Below are 17840 nucleotides of genomic sequence, written 5' to 3' on the forward strand. Positions count from 1 at the left end.
GACATAACTGTCCAACAAGGAAGTAATACGGTGTCGCCTTCTCTGCTGTCAAACATACCAGATCAGCATAAAGCAGCTCAAGGCACCTACAGGATTGTTCCTCTAGTCAAACTTCACTATACGGACCAGGATTTCTTAATAGAGACATACGCCATTACATCTCTCAATATGGCGCCTGATACCATACCGAGTAGAACAGGGGAGAAGAAGCCGATCAACACTTATGCACATAACAGCAATGTTGATCTAGGATTACCTTTCAGCCCACATCCAAGCTATCTCGGATCAACAGAAGAAGGACTAATAATAAAGAGGTATCCGGACTTCTGGTGGGTGGGACAGGTGGCTGGCAGTGGATAACAAGAGCTCTGTGTATCTTTACTAAAATAACCCTTATTTTCTCATCGGATCTTGCTGCCAGTTGGCCCCCCACAGATTTTTGTCTTGCTAGGGGACATAACCTTGGTCATCGCTAGCTGACACCTTTATTGTGAAGGGCTCAACACTCGCCCTAGCCCCCGGTTGTGCAGCGCAACTTGTTAACCACGCAGCTGACTCGCCGCAGGAGTTCTGACTGGGATTCAGCCAAGCCACTACGTTATCAGCCGCAGAAAGTGTAGGGAGACAATTATCTGTACTGCCGGTATCGGGCCTTGGCAAACAACCACTTCCCCTGTCCACGTGGGTGGCGGCAGGGCCGCACCACAATCTGCATCTTACCTGAATCTTGCAAGTAGATGGAGTGACTGACAGCCTGTATATATTAATAACTAGCCTTGATCGGCGACACTGTACGGAGGAGTACACTTTGTGGGCCAAACTGATAGACTCTGTCGCACAGCTTTCAGTGCGTCACCATCTTGTCCCTTGTACTGCCCGGTGGCGGGCCCTGGCACACAGCCGCTTCTCCTGTCCACGTGGGTGACGTGGATCTTGCAAGTATAATAATATATATATATATATATATATATATATAGTCTATTGATTATTTAGCATATTTTGCCGTATGTATAATAATTTTTATTAATTTTAATTAATTTTTATACATTTTTTAAAATATTTTATGAATTAACATTTCAATAACTCTCATTGTAGATAGAAAATCTTTATGTGCGCTAACCCGCCCTCTTTAGTCCTAAATTGCGAACCACTTATTTTACATTCCTATGTTCTTCACATAGAAAATAATGTACTTTTTATTATTAAATATATAGGCCTCTACTTATCAAGCTGTCAACCGCAAATACGCTGGAATTCCGCAGCGTATTTGTGGCGAGCCTGATTCGCCTTAGTTATCAAACCCTACAGACCGGCAAAAGTAGAATTTTGTGACGTAACATACGATCCGCCGGACTCAGTCCGACACAGATCGATGCTTGCATCACTACAGATGTTCCGAACGCAAGTTCGGCACAATCTGACTACTTTTGCTAGTTATCAAATAACTAGCAGGTACGCTCAGCACTTTTCCCTGGAGGCGGCGGATACCATAGGAATCAATGGGAGTCTGCCCGATATCCCATTGATTCCTATGGTAAATGTCTACACCTAACACCCTAACATGTACCCCGAGTCTAAACACCCCTAATCTGCCCCCCCTACACCGCCGCAACTAAATAAAGTGTTTAACCCCTAAACCTCCGCTCCCGGAGCCCACCGTCACCTACATTATACATATTAACCCCTAATCTGCCCCCCCATACCACCGCAACTCTAATAAATGTATTAATCCCTATTAATACATTTAATAATCAGCCAATAGAATGCGAGCTCAATCCTATTGGCTGATTGCATCAGCCAATATGATTTCTCCTACCTTAATTCCGATTGGAATATCTATCTATCAGCCAATCGGAATTCAAGGGACGCCATCTTGGATGACGTCATTTGAAGGACCATTCATTCAGTCGTCTGATGTCGTTAGAAGAGGATGCTCCGCGTCGGATGTCTTGAAGATGGAGCCGCTCCGCGCCGGATGCATGAAGATAGAAGAAGCCGCCTGGATGAAGACTTCTGCCCATCTGGAGGACCACTTCTGCGGGTTTCATGGAGGACTTCGGCCCGGCTGGGTGAAGACTTCTCAAGGTAGGGTGATCTTCAAGGGGTTAGTGTTAGGTTTTATTAAGGGGGTATTGGTGGGTTTTAGAGTAGGGTTGGGTGTGTGGGTGGTGGGTTTTAATGTTGGGGGGGTATTGTACTTATTTCTTTCAGGTAAAAGAGCTGATTACTTTGGGGCAATGCCCCGCAAAAGGCCCTTTTAAGGGCTATTCGTAATTTAGTATAGGGTAGGGCTTTTTATTATTTTGGGGGGCTTTTTTATATTATTAGGTGGATTAGATTAGGTGTAATTAGTTTAAAAAAAAATTGTAATTATTTTATTATTTTCTGAAATTTAGTGTTTGTTTTTTTTTGTATTTAGATAATTGTTTTTAATTGTATTTAATTGTATTTAGTTTAGGGAATTTATTTAATTATAGTGTAGTGCTAGGTGTAATTGTAACTTAGGTTGGTTTTTATTTTACAGGTAAATTTGTCTTTATTTTAGCTAGATAGTTATTAAATAGTTCTTAACTATTTAATAACTATTCTACCTAGTTAAAATAAATACAAAGTTGCCTGTAAAATAAAAATAAACTAAGTTTAATAAGTTTAATAAGTTATATTGTAGCTATCTTAGGGTTTATTTTACAGGTAAGTATTTAGTTTTAAATAGGAATAATTTATTTAATGATAGTAATTTTATTTAGATATATTTAAATTATATTTACGTTAGTGGGTGTTAGGGTTAGACTTCAGTTTAGGGGTTAATACATTTAATATAGTGGCAGCGGTGTAGGGGGGCAGATTAGGGGCTAATAAATATAATGTAGGTGGCGGTTTAGGGGGTTAAACACTTTATTTAGTTGCGGCGGGGTCCGGGAGCGGCGGTTTAGGGGTTAATACATTTATTAGAGTTGCGGTGGGCTCCGGGAGCGTCAGTATAGGGGTTAATAACTTTATTTAGTTGCGGCGGGGTCCAGGAGCGGCAGTTTAGGGGTTAATAACTTTATTTAGGTGCGGCGGGGTCCGGGAGCGGTGGTTTAGGGGGTAAACAGTATAGTATAGTGTGGGTGTTTAGTGACAGGGTACCAAGAAAGCTGAAAAAAAGCCAAATAGCAGCGAGATCGATGACTGTTAGTTAACAACAGTCCGCTGCTCATCGCCCCTTACTTGGTGCGCGGCTTTTTGACAGCTTTTTTGATAATTTTGGAGAACGTATTCAGGTCCGCGGCAGCGATGTTAGGCGATCTTAGGTGAGCGTATTGGTGCCGTCGAATGCAGGTAAGTTGACGGCTTGATAAATCGAGTCCATAGTCTTATATATATCTGATAATGTTCATGTAAAATACATATCTATACCTATGTATCTATAGGATACAGGTATAGGTATAAATAGATATATATAGATACATGCATTTACAATAAAAATTACATCATCCTGTTACTTGCCCTTGCAAATGACGTAGAGTCTAACCCTGGTCCCCTAACAAATTCCATTCCTAGCCTTCCAGCTAAGAAAGGCCTCTCCTTTGTGCACTGTAATATCCGCAGCTTACTACCGAAAATTGATGCACTGCAAGCTTGGTGTTTACAATACAAACCCAAAATCATTGTGATCTCTGAATCGTGGCTAACCCGCAAAATACCTGACTCTGCCATTGCAATACATGGATATTCATGCCATAGAAATGATAGAGCAAAGAGAGGAGGTGGCATTGTAATTTATGTTGACAATTCCACAAAGTTCACCCCCTTACAAAAATCTAGCTCTCCTGCCACCTTTGATTTCCTTTCTGGCAAAATTGAGATCCCGTGCAGTAAATCAATCATTGTTGCAGGAATCTACCGCCCACCAAGCTCCCCTGTGCATTCCATTTCGGACATAGCACAGCTCCTTAGTGAATCCATAACTCAAAACCCAAAAAGTGAAATTTTGGTTTTTGGAGATTTTAATATCGATTGGCTGAATCCAAAAAATAACAGTTGTCGCTCGCTGTTTAAATCTTTGCATCTAACGCAATTAATCTCCTCCCCAACTCGCATAAACATCAAAAGCCATAATCATACCCTGCTCGACTGGATTCTCTCCACTTCTCCCGACCGAATCCAGGAGGCAGGTGTTCTCCCTAACAATTTCAGTGACCACTGCTTAGTGTACTGCGTGCGCAAAATAAAGGCAACTAAATCCTCTCCCAAGGTTACAATCACCAGGTCCTTCAAAAAATTTAATCTTCAATCATTTCTAAATGACATCAAGAACCTCCCCTGGCACAGATTAAACCTAATCCCAGATCTAGACTCTGCAGTTGAATTCTTTCAGTCTGAACTCCTACAAGTTTGGAATTTACATGCACCGCTGCGTAAGGTGAGAGTAAAAGGAGCACACTTGAATTGGATCACAGCTGACCTCATTCAAATGTACCAATTTCGGGATTCATTGTGGTCAAAGTTCAAGCATACTGGCTCTATGAATGATCACTGTGTATATAGAAAATGGCGAAATATATGTACTAAACAAACAAAATTGGCTAAGGCGCAATATTTCTGTGAAAATCTGAACAATAATATATGTAACCCTAGAAAGTTTTGGAAACTCATAAATAACTTACAAAATCCACCAATCCACTCCCAACCCTCCACTGTCAATGTGGATAACCAAAACCTGCAACTCCCCTTAGAAGTAGCAAATGCCTTTAACAATTATTTTGTAGGATGCTCCACCACCCTGATTGACAAACTAATAAATGGCACGCATCCTGAAGCTACAAATGTGGATCAGGCCCCACTAAAACAGCAAAGACCCAATATAGAAAAGTTCAATTTTAGACCTGTACCCTTCAATGTCATTAAGAAACACCTCGATAATCTAAAAATGAAAAACCAGTCAGGACCTGATCAAATCCCAGCAATGCTGTTGAAGCTCAGTGCGCCGGCAATTGCTAAGCCTGTTGCAACCCTAATTAACGAATCCTTGGTGTCTGGATACATACCCAAACTCTGGAAAACTGCAAGAGTAGTGCCTATTCATAAAAGTGGGGAGTTAACCTTGGTTTCTAACTATCGTCCTATATCACTGCTCCCTGTATTGTCAAAAATCCTAGAAAAATGCGTCCATACGCAATTATGCGAGTATTACCAACTTTCTAACTATCTGACCCCTGATCAATCAGGTTTCAGACCGAATCACTCCACTACAACTGCCCTCCTAAAAGTTTGCAACGACATCCAAACTGCCATGGAACAAGGAGACCTAACTGGAGCTATTTTCCTTGATTTTGCAAAGGCTTTTGACACAGTGGACCATGACCTACTACTTCTCAAACTAAAAAACTCTGGTATTGCTGATCACCCGTTAACCTGGTTTAAATCATATGTATCGGATCGATCACAATATGTCTCTGTCTCTAACATTGACTCCCTCCCTCTCCCAGTCACGTGTGGTGTTCCCCAAGGTTCCATTCTCGGCCCCCTACTATTCACATTATTTATAAATGATTTGCCTAATGTCTGCAAATCCTCAACTGTACACATGTACGCAGACGACACGGTAATCTATGCAAACAAATCTGATCTGCTGCAGCTTGAAACAGTGCTCCAAGACCAGTTCACAGAGGTAGAAAAGTGGATCTCGAAAAACAAACTCTTCCTAAACACTGACAAAACGGTCACAATGATCTTTGGAATGGGACCTAAAATACATAAATTACAAAATTCCCATCTTCGCATCAAAACAAAATCCAATTGCACGCTGACCGCAGTCCACTCTTTTAAATACTTAGGTATGTTGTTAGACCCCAATCTATCTTTTGGACTCCACATAGAAAAAATTGCCTCTAAACTTTATCCAAAACTAGGTGCCCTGTACAGAAACAAATCTTGCCTCAGCCCTACAGTAAAGGAAAAGATTGTACAGCAAATGCTGATGCCTATCTTGGATTATGGGGACATAGTATATGCACCTGCTCCACAAACTCACCTTAATAAACTAAATACGTTATATAACTCGCTCTGCCGCTTTGTGCTACAATGTAACTACAGGACCCACCATTGTGACATGCTAAAAGAACTAAACTGGCTGTCGCTAGAATCCAGACGCACCCTCCATCTTTCCTGCCTTGTCTTTAAGAGCCTTTCTGGGAAGCTCCCACCCTACCTGAGCAGAATGCTCTCCCCTGCTATTCCCACCTCCTATAACCTCCGATCCAATAACAGCACATTATTTAGCTTGCCTCAATACAAAAAAAAAGCAGCTCGATCCTCCTTTTCCTACAGAGCGCCACAATTATGGAATGACCTCCCTCACACTTTAAAAACTTCCCCAAGCCTAAAATCCTTTAAGAGATCCCTCTATACATATCTCAAAACAGAATGCTCCTGTCATGGTTGATTAAATATTTCATACCTGCTCTATGTTAAATGTTTGCATATAATGTGTATTTTTATTATTGTTTTTGTATTTTATTGTACCCTATTGTATCAATGCAATGTTTTGTGATCCCAGGACATACTTGAAAACGAGAGAAATCTCAATGTATCCTTCCTGGTAAAATATTTTATAAATAAATAAATAAATAAAGTGAGGAACATTGGAAAGTGAGATATGTACAGTTCATATACAATAAAACATATAAATATTTAGTTTATGTGCAACTCATTTGTCTCACATAACATGTAACCAGAGTTTTGAAGTCCTGCTAACCCGACGTGCGTTAAATTAAATTGCGCTCAAGCAAACGTGTTTTATTTCAATTTGTAATACGTGTGCTATTTCTGTTGCACGCAAAAAAAACGAGATCGCTTGTGCACTACAGTTAGTGCGCCACTCGGAATCTAGCCCAATGTAATTACCCTAGCCATATTGAATGACATTAAGGGGCTGATTTATTAAATGTCGGGCGGACATGATTTGCTGCATCTTAAATCATGTTTCCGGCGAGCCAGAAGGCTCGCACGGAATAAGCAGCATCCGCTCGTTGCTAAATGTACTCCTATGAATCAACATCACCAAACAGATACAAACTCTACCTGCTCAGTTAAAAAATTTAATCATTTCCAAATTTACACTAATAAAAGGGATCAAAATCAATAACGCAACAAACACACATTCCTTTTTACTGAAAATGCCCCCTGCTCAAGGACATACACACATATATTTCTATGATTTTGGAGCACAGCAGGTTAGTTGCAATACCCATTAGTATCACTACACCCTATCATTATAAATAAATCAATGAACATACAGACCCTTTAACCTGTGATGTAATTGCTAACCTCCCAAAACTGCCATTTTGTTTGTGTTTGTAAAAATTGAAATGCGCATTTGTCCATTTCAAATTAAATACAAGTATTTTTGCTATTTATTTCCATAAGCAAAAATGCTTCTAGTAACAGTTACTACTGTTTTCCAGCGGCATATGCACATATCCTGTAATGGCTGTAGCACCAGTATTCAAACAAGCCTGCTTAGGGAGCTGGCGGTGGTCTATTGCGTCTTTTAAAACTTAGGGGCTGATTTATTAAAGTGCGAGCGGACATGATACAATGTAGCGTATCATGTCCGCCGCACATCGATAAATGCCAAAAGCATACGCTGTTGGCATTTATCATTGCACAAGCAGTTCTTGTGCAGTGCTTGTGCAATGCCGCCCCCTGCAGATTCGTGGCCAATCGGCCACCAGAAGGGGGTGTCAATCAGCCCAATAGTATAGGATCGGGCAAATTGATGTCCACAGCCTCAGAGCAGGCGGACAAATTATGGAGCAGTGGTCTTTAGACCGCTGCTTCAGAACTACTGTTTCTGGCGAGACTGAAGGCTGGCATGGAAACAGGGGCATCAAGCTGTATTCAGAGCTTGATAAGTTGGCCCCTTAATATGTCTCATACAAGCTACTACTGACAGAGGGCAAGATTACAAGGCGCACGGTAAATCAGTTTTGAAAACACCGCTCGCGTTCCAGCTTTTTCGCATTTGGGTTTGCGCAGCTATTACAAGTTGCAAAATAATTTATTTTACGGGTGTGTTAAGCCGCATAATCCATCAGGCAAATCGTGTGCAAGTTCATGTATTCTCCAAATAAATCAATGGAGAAGACAAATAGAAAAAGAAAAAAAAACGAATCTGTTTTGCAAAGCCCATGACGTAGTTTCCTCGAAAAGTGTTCAAGAAAATGTGAATATTTAATATTGCGAAAATGCTTTCGTAAACGGAATATGTTCTATTTATTTATAAATAAATATTTCTCTATATGTGATGATTTTTGGACAGATATATCCATTCATTGCGAGATATGTATATGAATATGTATATGTCTACATATCTTGAGATCTATATGTAAAATTCATCTCCGATATTGTTTAATATGCATAAGATTGTAATGTGACATGATACGCTTGCGCTCTAATCGAGCTTAAAGGTACACTCAATCAAAATTAAACTTTCATTATTCAGATTGAGCATGCCATTTTAAACAACTTTCCAATTTACTTCCATTAACAAAATGTGCACAGTCTTTTTATATTTAAACTGTTTGAGTCACCAGCTCCTACTGAGCATGTGCAAGAATAAGCGTGTATGCATTTGTGAATGACTGATGGCTGTCACATGGTACGTGTATGCATTTGTGATTGGTTGATGGCTGTCACATGGTATAGGGGGAGTGGAAAAAGACATAACTTTTAAAATTGTCAGAAAAAAAAATCTACTACTCATTTGAAGTTTAGACTAAGTGCTATTGCATTGTCTTGTTATCTTACATTTGTTGATTATGCAAATCTACTGTGTTGACTGGTCCTTTAAAGTAAACTTTTAACACAGTCAGGTTAGCGCACGTATTACAACTTTCAGGACTTCCTCTCTCAAAAAACTTCAATAGATTGTGTAGTTAAAAAAAACAACCTAATTTTTATTGCTTGTGTGATAACCCCACACCGCATTAGACCCACTGCACTAACCCCAAAAGGTAGTTATGCATATTTTACATTCCAATATTATTCACATAGAAGAAAATGTTTTTATTTATATTTATATATATATATGATTTTTTCTATATATATATCTATACTTCTATATGAATATGTACACGTATATATAAATAACAAGTAGAAGCACTCAACTAGAAATGAACAACAGCTCAATAGATGTTCTCTAGCAACTTGCAACCAGAGAACAGCCTCTTTTTCCCCAGTTGTGCTTTTTACAGAGAAGTATATCAGTCTGCCGATTTATTAAGTAGCGTATGCTGCTCATTCCACGCGAGCCTTCCGGCTCTCTGGAATCAGAAGTTAAGAAGCAGCGGTCGTAAGACTGCTGCTCCTTAACCCGTCCGCCACCTCGGAGGTGGCGGACTGCACTCATCCCAATCCGATCGGGATGATTGACAGTTCCTTCTAGCGGCCGCAAATGTGCAGGGGGCGGCATTGCACAAGCATTTCACAAGAAATGCTTGTGCAATTATAAATGCCAACAGCGTATGCTTGCTGCATTTATCGATGTCGGCCGGACACGATTCGCTACAGCGAATCGTCTGCCCGCCATTTGTTAAATATACCCCCTAGAGTCATATTTTACATTTATGCAGGTAGATATATATACATATTTACAAATAAAAAGTTGGAATGTAAAATATTTACAGTAAAACACATTAACATATATTTAAAATGTTAAAATTAATTAAAAATAATTTTTCATGTTTCAATGTATTTGACTGGAAATGGCTCCAAAATGTGTGTATATATATATATATATATATATATATATATATATATATATATATATATATATATATATATGTGTGTGTGTGTGTGTGTGTGTGTGTACAAAGGCAATCCTTGAACAAGGGCTGAATAGATCCAAAACGTAGCTATTTTTCTTGTATTCCATGTCGCCTCAATAAAGGAACTTTTATTTGGAGAACAGTGCCATTACTGGAATGCTTTTTGTACACTTGTATGGAAGGAGCTGCAGGTCTCCAGTGAGTAACCTGCACTTAAGAAGAAGAATTGTGGTATTTAGTGAAAACAGGTGCTGTGATAACCATTACAGTTTATATTTATACTAGTTGGTAATCCTGCCCAGAGGGCAGTCTATATGTTGTAAATCCAACCCCCCAAGCTACAAAAAATAGAATTACAGAAAAAAAATAAACACATTATCCAAAATAAAAAAAGAAACAAAATAAACAAAATCCCTATAAAAATATGAAAATAAAAAGCCCCCCCAAAATAAAAAACCCATAATCTAATGCTAAACAACAAATAGTCCTTAAATGGGCTTTTTGTAGGACATTGCCCAAAGTGAAACAACTCTTTTACATTAAAAATAAACAGTCCCCCCTAACAGTAAAACCCCCCAACCACCAAACCCCCCAAAATAAAAGAAACCTAACACTAATAAACCTAATCTACCCATAGCTCTTTTTCCAAGTGCCCAAAAAACCCTAAGTTTAAAAAAAAAAAAACCTAACACTAAAGCCCCAAATATGTACTCATGGTTTCAGAAGTCCAGCGGAGAAGGTCTTCTTCCAGACGGGTCCATCATCTTCATCCACAGCAAAAGCGGAGCGGAGCGAAGGTCCAGTGCTGTCTTCCCAGATGTGGTGATCTGCAGCGGCGGCGGTACTCTGCAGCGGCGGTCCTCAGCGACATGGAGGCTACTCTTCATCCGATCGTCCGTGGTATACTGAAGAAAGAATGCAAGGTGGTACCGCAATCAATTTGGGGTACCTTGCATTCCTATTGGCTGAATTTTTGAAAACAGCCAATAGGATTAGAGCTACTAAAATCTTAATGGCTGTTCAAATCAGCCAATAAGATTTCAGTAGCTCTCATTTCATTGGCTGCTGAATTTTTCAAAACAGCCAATAGAATGAGAGCTACTGAAATCCTATTGGTTGTTCAAATCAGCCGATAAGATTCTCATCCTATTGGCTGATTTGAGAAATTTGAAAATTTCAGCCAATAGGAATTCAAGGTACCCTAATAAATATGGGGTACCTTGAAGATCGCATGAAGAGGAACCTTCACGCCGAGGAGTGGCACATCTGGGAAGACCGCTACAGACCTCCGCTCCGCGGCTGTTTGGCTTTTTTTTAACTTAGGTTTTTTTTGGGCACTTGGAAAAAAGAGCTAAATGCCCTTTTCAGGCCAATGGGTAGATTAGGTTTATTAGTGTTAGTTTTTTTTATTTTGGGGGGTTTGGTGGGTGGGGTTTTTTACTGTTAGGGGGGGACTTTGTTTATTTTTAATGTAAAAGAGCTGTTTAACTTAGTACAATGCCCTACAAAAAGTCCTTTTAAGGATTATTGGTAGTTTAGCATTAGATTAGGGGGTGTTTTTATTTTGGGGGGCTTTTTTATTTTCATAAGGATTAGGTTTAATTTTTTAATTTTGAAAAATGTGTTTATTATTTTTTGTAATGTTAGCCTTTTTTATTTTTTGTTATTAGATTAATCTAATGTAATTTTTTTTTGTATTTTTTATTGTTATGTAGTTTATTTTTATTGTAATTAAGGGGTTAATTTAGGGGGTGTTAGGTTAGGGGGCTTAGTCATTAAATTAGTTTTTTGCGTTGTGGGGGTTGGCGGTATAGGAGTTAATAGGTAAATTAAGTTTAATGCGTTGTGGGGGGTTGGCGGTTTAGGGGTTAATAGATGTATTAGGTAGTTTGCAATGTTGGGGTTTGCGGATTTAGGGGTTAATAATTTTATTAGGTAGTTGTTTTTTTTTTTCTTAATACTTTGTGCGGGCAGTTAGTTTATTTTTTTCTTAATACTTCGTACGGGCGGTTAGGTTTTTTTTTTTTAAATACTTATTGCGGGCGCTTATGTGTTTTTTTTTCATACTTATTGCGGGCAGTTTTTTTGCTGCATTTCGGTGGATTCCCGAAAATGGCAGGTGGATTCTTTCACCACCCTGCTATTTTTGGAATCCACCTGGATGCAGCGAATCTGCATCCAGGTGGAATCCGAAAATAGCAGGGTGGTGAAAGAATTCTTTTGGCTGGCTGCCTCGCGCTGCCAACATTCCTTTGAGGATGTGTGCGCAACTGCCGACGGCGACAGACATTACAAACGCAATTATAGTAGATATATATATATATATATATATATATATATATAATGTGCATATACATATTTAACCCTTATAAAACATTTTTATTATTTATATAAAATATTTTGATCAGAAAGTGTATATATGAGTGTAATAGTTTATATATATTTTAATGTGTTTATGTTTACAATAGGTCTTCAGGCGTGTTAATCCATTGTGCGCAGATTTTGTTTGTGCTTGAGCGCACCCGTTAATTTTAACCTGCACTAACGTTGGCGCAGAACTTGTAATCTAACCCTGTGTGCTTATATGTACAGAAATGGAGCAAACAAGGTGAAAGGAAAATTATATTCAAATACTCCTGATATTTTAAAACATTTGGTAAAAAAATAAATCTGTTTTGAGAGTAAATTTGTGTTGACTGAAAAGTAACATTTACTATAAATTATTCAACTAAGTACATAGGATGAGCACAAAGCAAGGTCACAAACAGTAAGCACGTTGTACGTAATCCTCCTCCCCTAGTGCATCTGACCTGCACTATAAATTATGCTGAAAGTAAACACAATACAGGACAATCAATAGAGCTCAGCGGAGTGAGGCTCCGAGAGAATAGAGGATATAAGAAAATAATGTCCCATCTCTGCAGGTGTGGAAGCAATAAATAGCTTAGGCACAGAATCAATAAAATTACAGTGATAGATGAGAGCTTAATAAGATAATGTTCATTATCCAGCTCTCCAAAGCCGGTCTCTGAGCACTTTAGCAGCATGGTCTCCAATAAAGAAAATGTCCACAGTCTGGTGTCACTTTCATTATTCTGTTGTCATCATTTCACATTTTCCAGTACCAGGCCATGCATTTAGTTTTTTTTTTACTCCATGTTGCTCAGGAAACAGAATCTAATGGTAAATAAGAGTTCTTCTGCGGTGGGTCGATACCATATTGCTCATATTGCTGTACTGGAAGGTAGAAATATACCTGAAAAACATCTAATTAACTCTTTGAGAGCATATATGAAATATGATATTTAGTTTATTTATTTATTTTTTACACTGGATTCATGACCATGGCAGTTATTTCTGATTTTCAAATTCGATTTCTGTTCTTTTATGTAGCTTCATATATGTTGTGTTTATCAGAAAGATGAGGTTTAGATTTTTTTTGTTTATAAAAGAGGGGGTACCCCACAGCGCAACCCTAAAGATACTTCAGGCTGTTCCAAAATACAACTCTCTCTAATGGTTGTAACAAGATAAATATACAAAAATGAAAAAATATGGAACAGCGCTACTATAGCAAGAAAGATCAATCAATACGAAAAAAGAGTGAAATGTATTTCTAATTGTAACAATGTTTTATTAACACATATAGTAATAACTCCATAAATTAAATAAATAAATAAGTGACCGGTCACTGATAAAATATCTACTAATAACATTTTTTTTATTATAAAGTGTAAATACAATACCAATATAAAGCCTCCTAACTACGTTTAGCACTGTACGCTCTATACTTTATAGCAGGCTTACACAATATAGATCATAAAAATCCCCAGTCTCACACCGTGTATAGGGCAATAAGCATTTGAAAAGTCACTGTTTTGTAATGTCCAATGTCCATTTGGAGACTTTCCTTCACCAGCAACAAGTGGGAGACCTGTTAAGCAGGTGTTTTAATTCAGTTGCCAGGTCTGTGTTGAGGAAAGGTGTGTTATTTTTCCAAAAGATGGTATATAACTTTGAACTGTGAGAACAGGATTGGACATTAAAAAACAGTGACCTATGAGCTATATCGTATAAGCCTGCTATAAAGTATAGAGCGTACAGTGCTAAACCTAGTTAGGAGGCTTTTTATTGGTATTGTATATACACTTTATAATAAAAACATTTTTTATTAGTAGTTATTTTATCAGTGACCGGTCACTTATTTATTTATTTAATTTATGGAGTTATTACTATATGTGTTAATAAAACATTATTACAATTAGAAATACATTTCACTCTTTTTTCTTATTGATTGATCTTTCTTGCTATAGCAGCGCTGTTCCATATTTTTTCATTTTTGTATATTTAGATTTTTTTGTTAATCTCTCTGGAGGCTACGGAGTTAACAATGTTTTACACCGTTTATTTAAGAGGCTAATCTATTTCCACTCACTAACTAGCTAAGGTCTAGATTACGAGTGGAGCACAATATTGCGCTTTCGCAAGGGCGATATTTGTGATCCACTCAGTAATACTAGCGCACGTAAATGTGTGCTGGTATTATAAGTTAGGCACGATGCGAACGCGACCTCATATTCGCATTGCCTGGAAGCCGTGTGCTCACTAAATCACGTTTCCATAGGCTCCAATGGGAGCCGTTCTTATTCCATGAGACACTGCAAAGCACCTAGCACAGCGCAGGGGGCAATTAGCGCAACGTTGGGCAGCAAAATGAAAATATATATGTATACTGAAAACACAGTCACCTATATACCGCAATATAAAGGCACTCTCACCCCACATCCCCTCACTTTAACCCCTTATAACTGCTTTGTGCAGTTTAAAACAAAAATAAAAAATAAAGATTAGATTAAAAGAAAACTGTTTGTAATCTGTTTAGTAATCTAGCCCTATTAAAAAACATTTTTTTTTAAAGGGACATTATTTTATTTATAATTCAGATAGAACATGCAGCTTTCTAGTTTATATATATTATCACATTTTCTTTGTTCTATTTGTTATCTTTTGTTAAAACACAGGGACTCAGGAGCATACACGTGTCTGGAGCACTGTAGGGGTTTTGCAAGAATGTTATCCATTTGCAAGAACACTAGATGGCATGTAGTGCTTTAGACACTTACCTATTTTTAGGTTTCATATCCCTTTAAAAGAATCTCACTGGCCAATAAGTAGAATTAAAGTGACACAGCCCACAAGCATAAAAACATTAATGTCCATTTCATTGTTAGTTACACTTAGAACGTGAAGGGCTAGTTTATAAGTGAAGCACTATTTGAACGTGTACCCATAAAGGGGCAAACTTGAAGTTTACGGGCACACGTTATATAACCAGCCATTACAAGTGACTGGTTAATTTTCCCGCAAGATTGCAGTAGCATTTTGCGCTAATTGTAATTAATCAGAGGTCAGACCTCCCATTGGAGCCTTAGCGTGAGGTCACATTCGCATTGCATCTGACTTGTAATACCAGTGCACATTTGCGTCCGCTGGTGTTACTGAGTGGAGCTCAAATATCGCGCTCGCAAAATCACTGTGTTTCCATATGACAAATTTTATGGCTAATTTATTTTGCCACCTTTTCCAGTAATTTAATTTTGAAAATGTAAAATTGTAGCTTTTCCAATCCTGAGAATTGAAAGAGCAAAGGACAAGTTTCATAAGCACCTATCTGTCCCTAAATAATGGAGATTTTATTAACACAGTGACCGTAGCAAGCCCTCTCATCTGCAGTCTCAAGTCTAGATTGGCTCTTACAAGTGGTGCGTTCCTTCAAGAGGAAAATAGTGGGTGGAGTAGTTCAGACTGCTGATATGTTAATCTGTTAGAAGACTGCAGTGAAAATATAATTAGAAGGTGTTTACTGTCCGTTTAACATTCTAGAGAACAGTGCTGTCGCTATAATGGCTGGTGCCCTATGTTCCCCTTGAAAAGGGGCTTCCCACCACCATTCTGCCCAAAAACTGCTGCAACTCCAGAGAGCCCCGCCTGTGGCGCAACCTACTCCGTATGGGGTATGCCCAGTACCACCCATGGCATATCTATTTCTACTTATTGAAACCATCACCTGTTGTTCTCAAGGACACAACTATTTTAATGGACTGAGCCTACAGAAAGAGCAGCCCTCCTTGTCTTATCTCTCTCTAGAAATAAATGCAAATTGTTAGTTATTACATTGTGAATTATGGTTGTGGGGGTTCATCGAGCAAAACCTCTAGCTCCTACCTCCCACCGTGAGGTTGTTTTCTATTGCTGCCTCATGTTTACATAGTGTTTCTAAAACGAATACTGCAGTAATCACATTTTCAGTATAGGTGGCTGTTTCAAATTGCAAAATAATGGCAATTCACAGTTGTTTCTTAAACTCCTGCTAGTAAAATGGATCATTGAGTACACATTAAAGGGGAGAACAGTACAGTGTCCCTATAAGGGAACTGAAGTGGTATAAATAGCACAAAGCCCAAAATTTTCTTTCATGATTCCGATAGAACACACAATTTTAAACAACTTTCTAATTTACTTCTATTATCTAATTTGCTTAATTATCTTGGTATCATTTGTTGAAGAAGCAGTAATACACTACTGGGAGATAGTTAATGCATTGGGTGAGCCAATAGCATGAGGAATTTATGTGCAACCACCAATGAGCATCTTCTGAGTCTACCTAGGTATCCCTTTCAAGAAAGAATATCAAGAGAACAAAATAAATTAGATAATTGGAGTAAATCGGAAAGTTATTTAAAATCACATCATGATTTACTGTCATGTAGGCATATAGGAACATACTCTCTTTTTTTACAAGCAATAAAATAACCACCTACTAAGGGATAGCTTACGAGTGGAGCGCTATTTATTGCTCCAGCTCGTGCATTAACTCTGCTAGAAGAAAGCTTTTGGCGCACGTCAGGTAAGTTGAAAGTAAAAAAATGTCACTTGCATGCAAAAAGTCGATGTTAGAATAATGCGTTAACGTATTCCCCCATAGAATTCAATGGAGCAAGAAAAAATCCTAACACCCTACTCGCACGCTTGCATATTCTCAAGTGCGCTAATCCTACATGAAAATATTAATTTCTTTCATGTAATTGGCAAGAGTCCATGAGCTAGTGACGTATGGGATATACATTCCTACCAGGCGGGGCAAAGTTTCCCAAACCTCAAAATGCCTATAAATACACCCCCCACCACACCCACAATTCAGTTTTACAAACTTTGCCTCCTATGGAGGTGGTGAAGTAAGTTTGTGCTAGATTTCTATGTTGATATGCGCTTCTCAGCATGCTGAAGCCCGGTTCCTCTCAGAGTGCAGTGAATGACAGAGGGATATGAAGGGAGTATTACCTATTGAATGCAATGGTCATCCTAACGGGGATCTATTTCATAGGTTCTTTGTTATCGGTCGTAGAGATTCATCTCCTACCTCCCTTTTCAGATCGACGATATACTCATATACCATTACCTCTACTGATTCTCGTTTCAGTACTGGTTTGACTATCTACTTTATGTAGATGAGTGTCTTTTAGGTAAGTATATTTTCCTTTATTAAGACACTCTCAGCTATGGTTTGGCACTTTATATGTAAAGTTCTAAATATAATGTTTGTACTTATATTTGCCATGATTCAGGTTTATCAGTATATTTCCTTTTTGCAGACTGTCAGTTTCATTTTGGGAAATGCACATAAAAAAAAAAATTCTTACCTGAAATTTTCAAATTGACTTTTTTTCTAAATTGCGGGCTGTTAGGCTAGTGGGTGTGCAAAATGCTATAATTTATTGCGTCATTCTTGGCGCAAGACTTTTTTGGTGCGAGAATTATGTTTGTTGACGTAATTTCATCATTTCCGGCGTCTTAGTTGGCCAAATATATTTTGTCAGTTGTGGGCATCATACTTGGCGCCAGACTTTTGACATTATTTAAGTCTTCATGTATTTTTGCTTCTGGTTTCCAGAGGCTTATTTTGTTTGCATTTTTTCCCATTCCTGAAACTGTCATATAAGGAAATTGATCATTTTGCTTTATATGTTA

The 17840-nt window shown here is 38.3% G+C and overlaps 1 protein-coding gene across 2 annotated transcripts in view; it reads left to right on the forward strand.

The window, feature by feature from the left end:
- Positions 1–17840, forward strand: part of LOC128656136 (glypican-5-like) — a 501056-nt gene that overhangs the window by 435522 nt on the left and 47694 nt on the right. The gene's annotated exons all lie outside the window — the stretch shown is intronic.

The sequence above is a fragment of the Bombina bombina genome, chromosome 4, assembly GCF_027579735.1.
Source record: "Bombina bombina isolate aBomBom1 chromosome 4, aBomBom1.pri, whole genome shotgun sequence".
Taxonomy (NCBI): domain Eukaryota; kingdom Metazoa; phylum Chordata; class Amphibia; order Anura; family Bombinatoridae; genus Bombina; species Bombina bombina.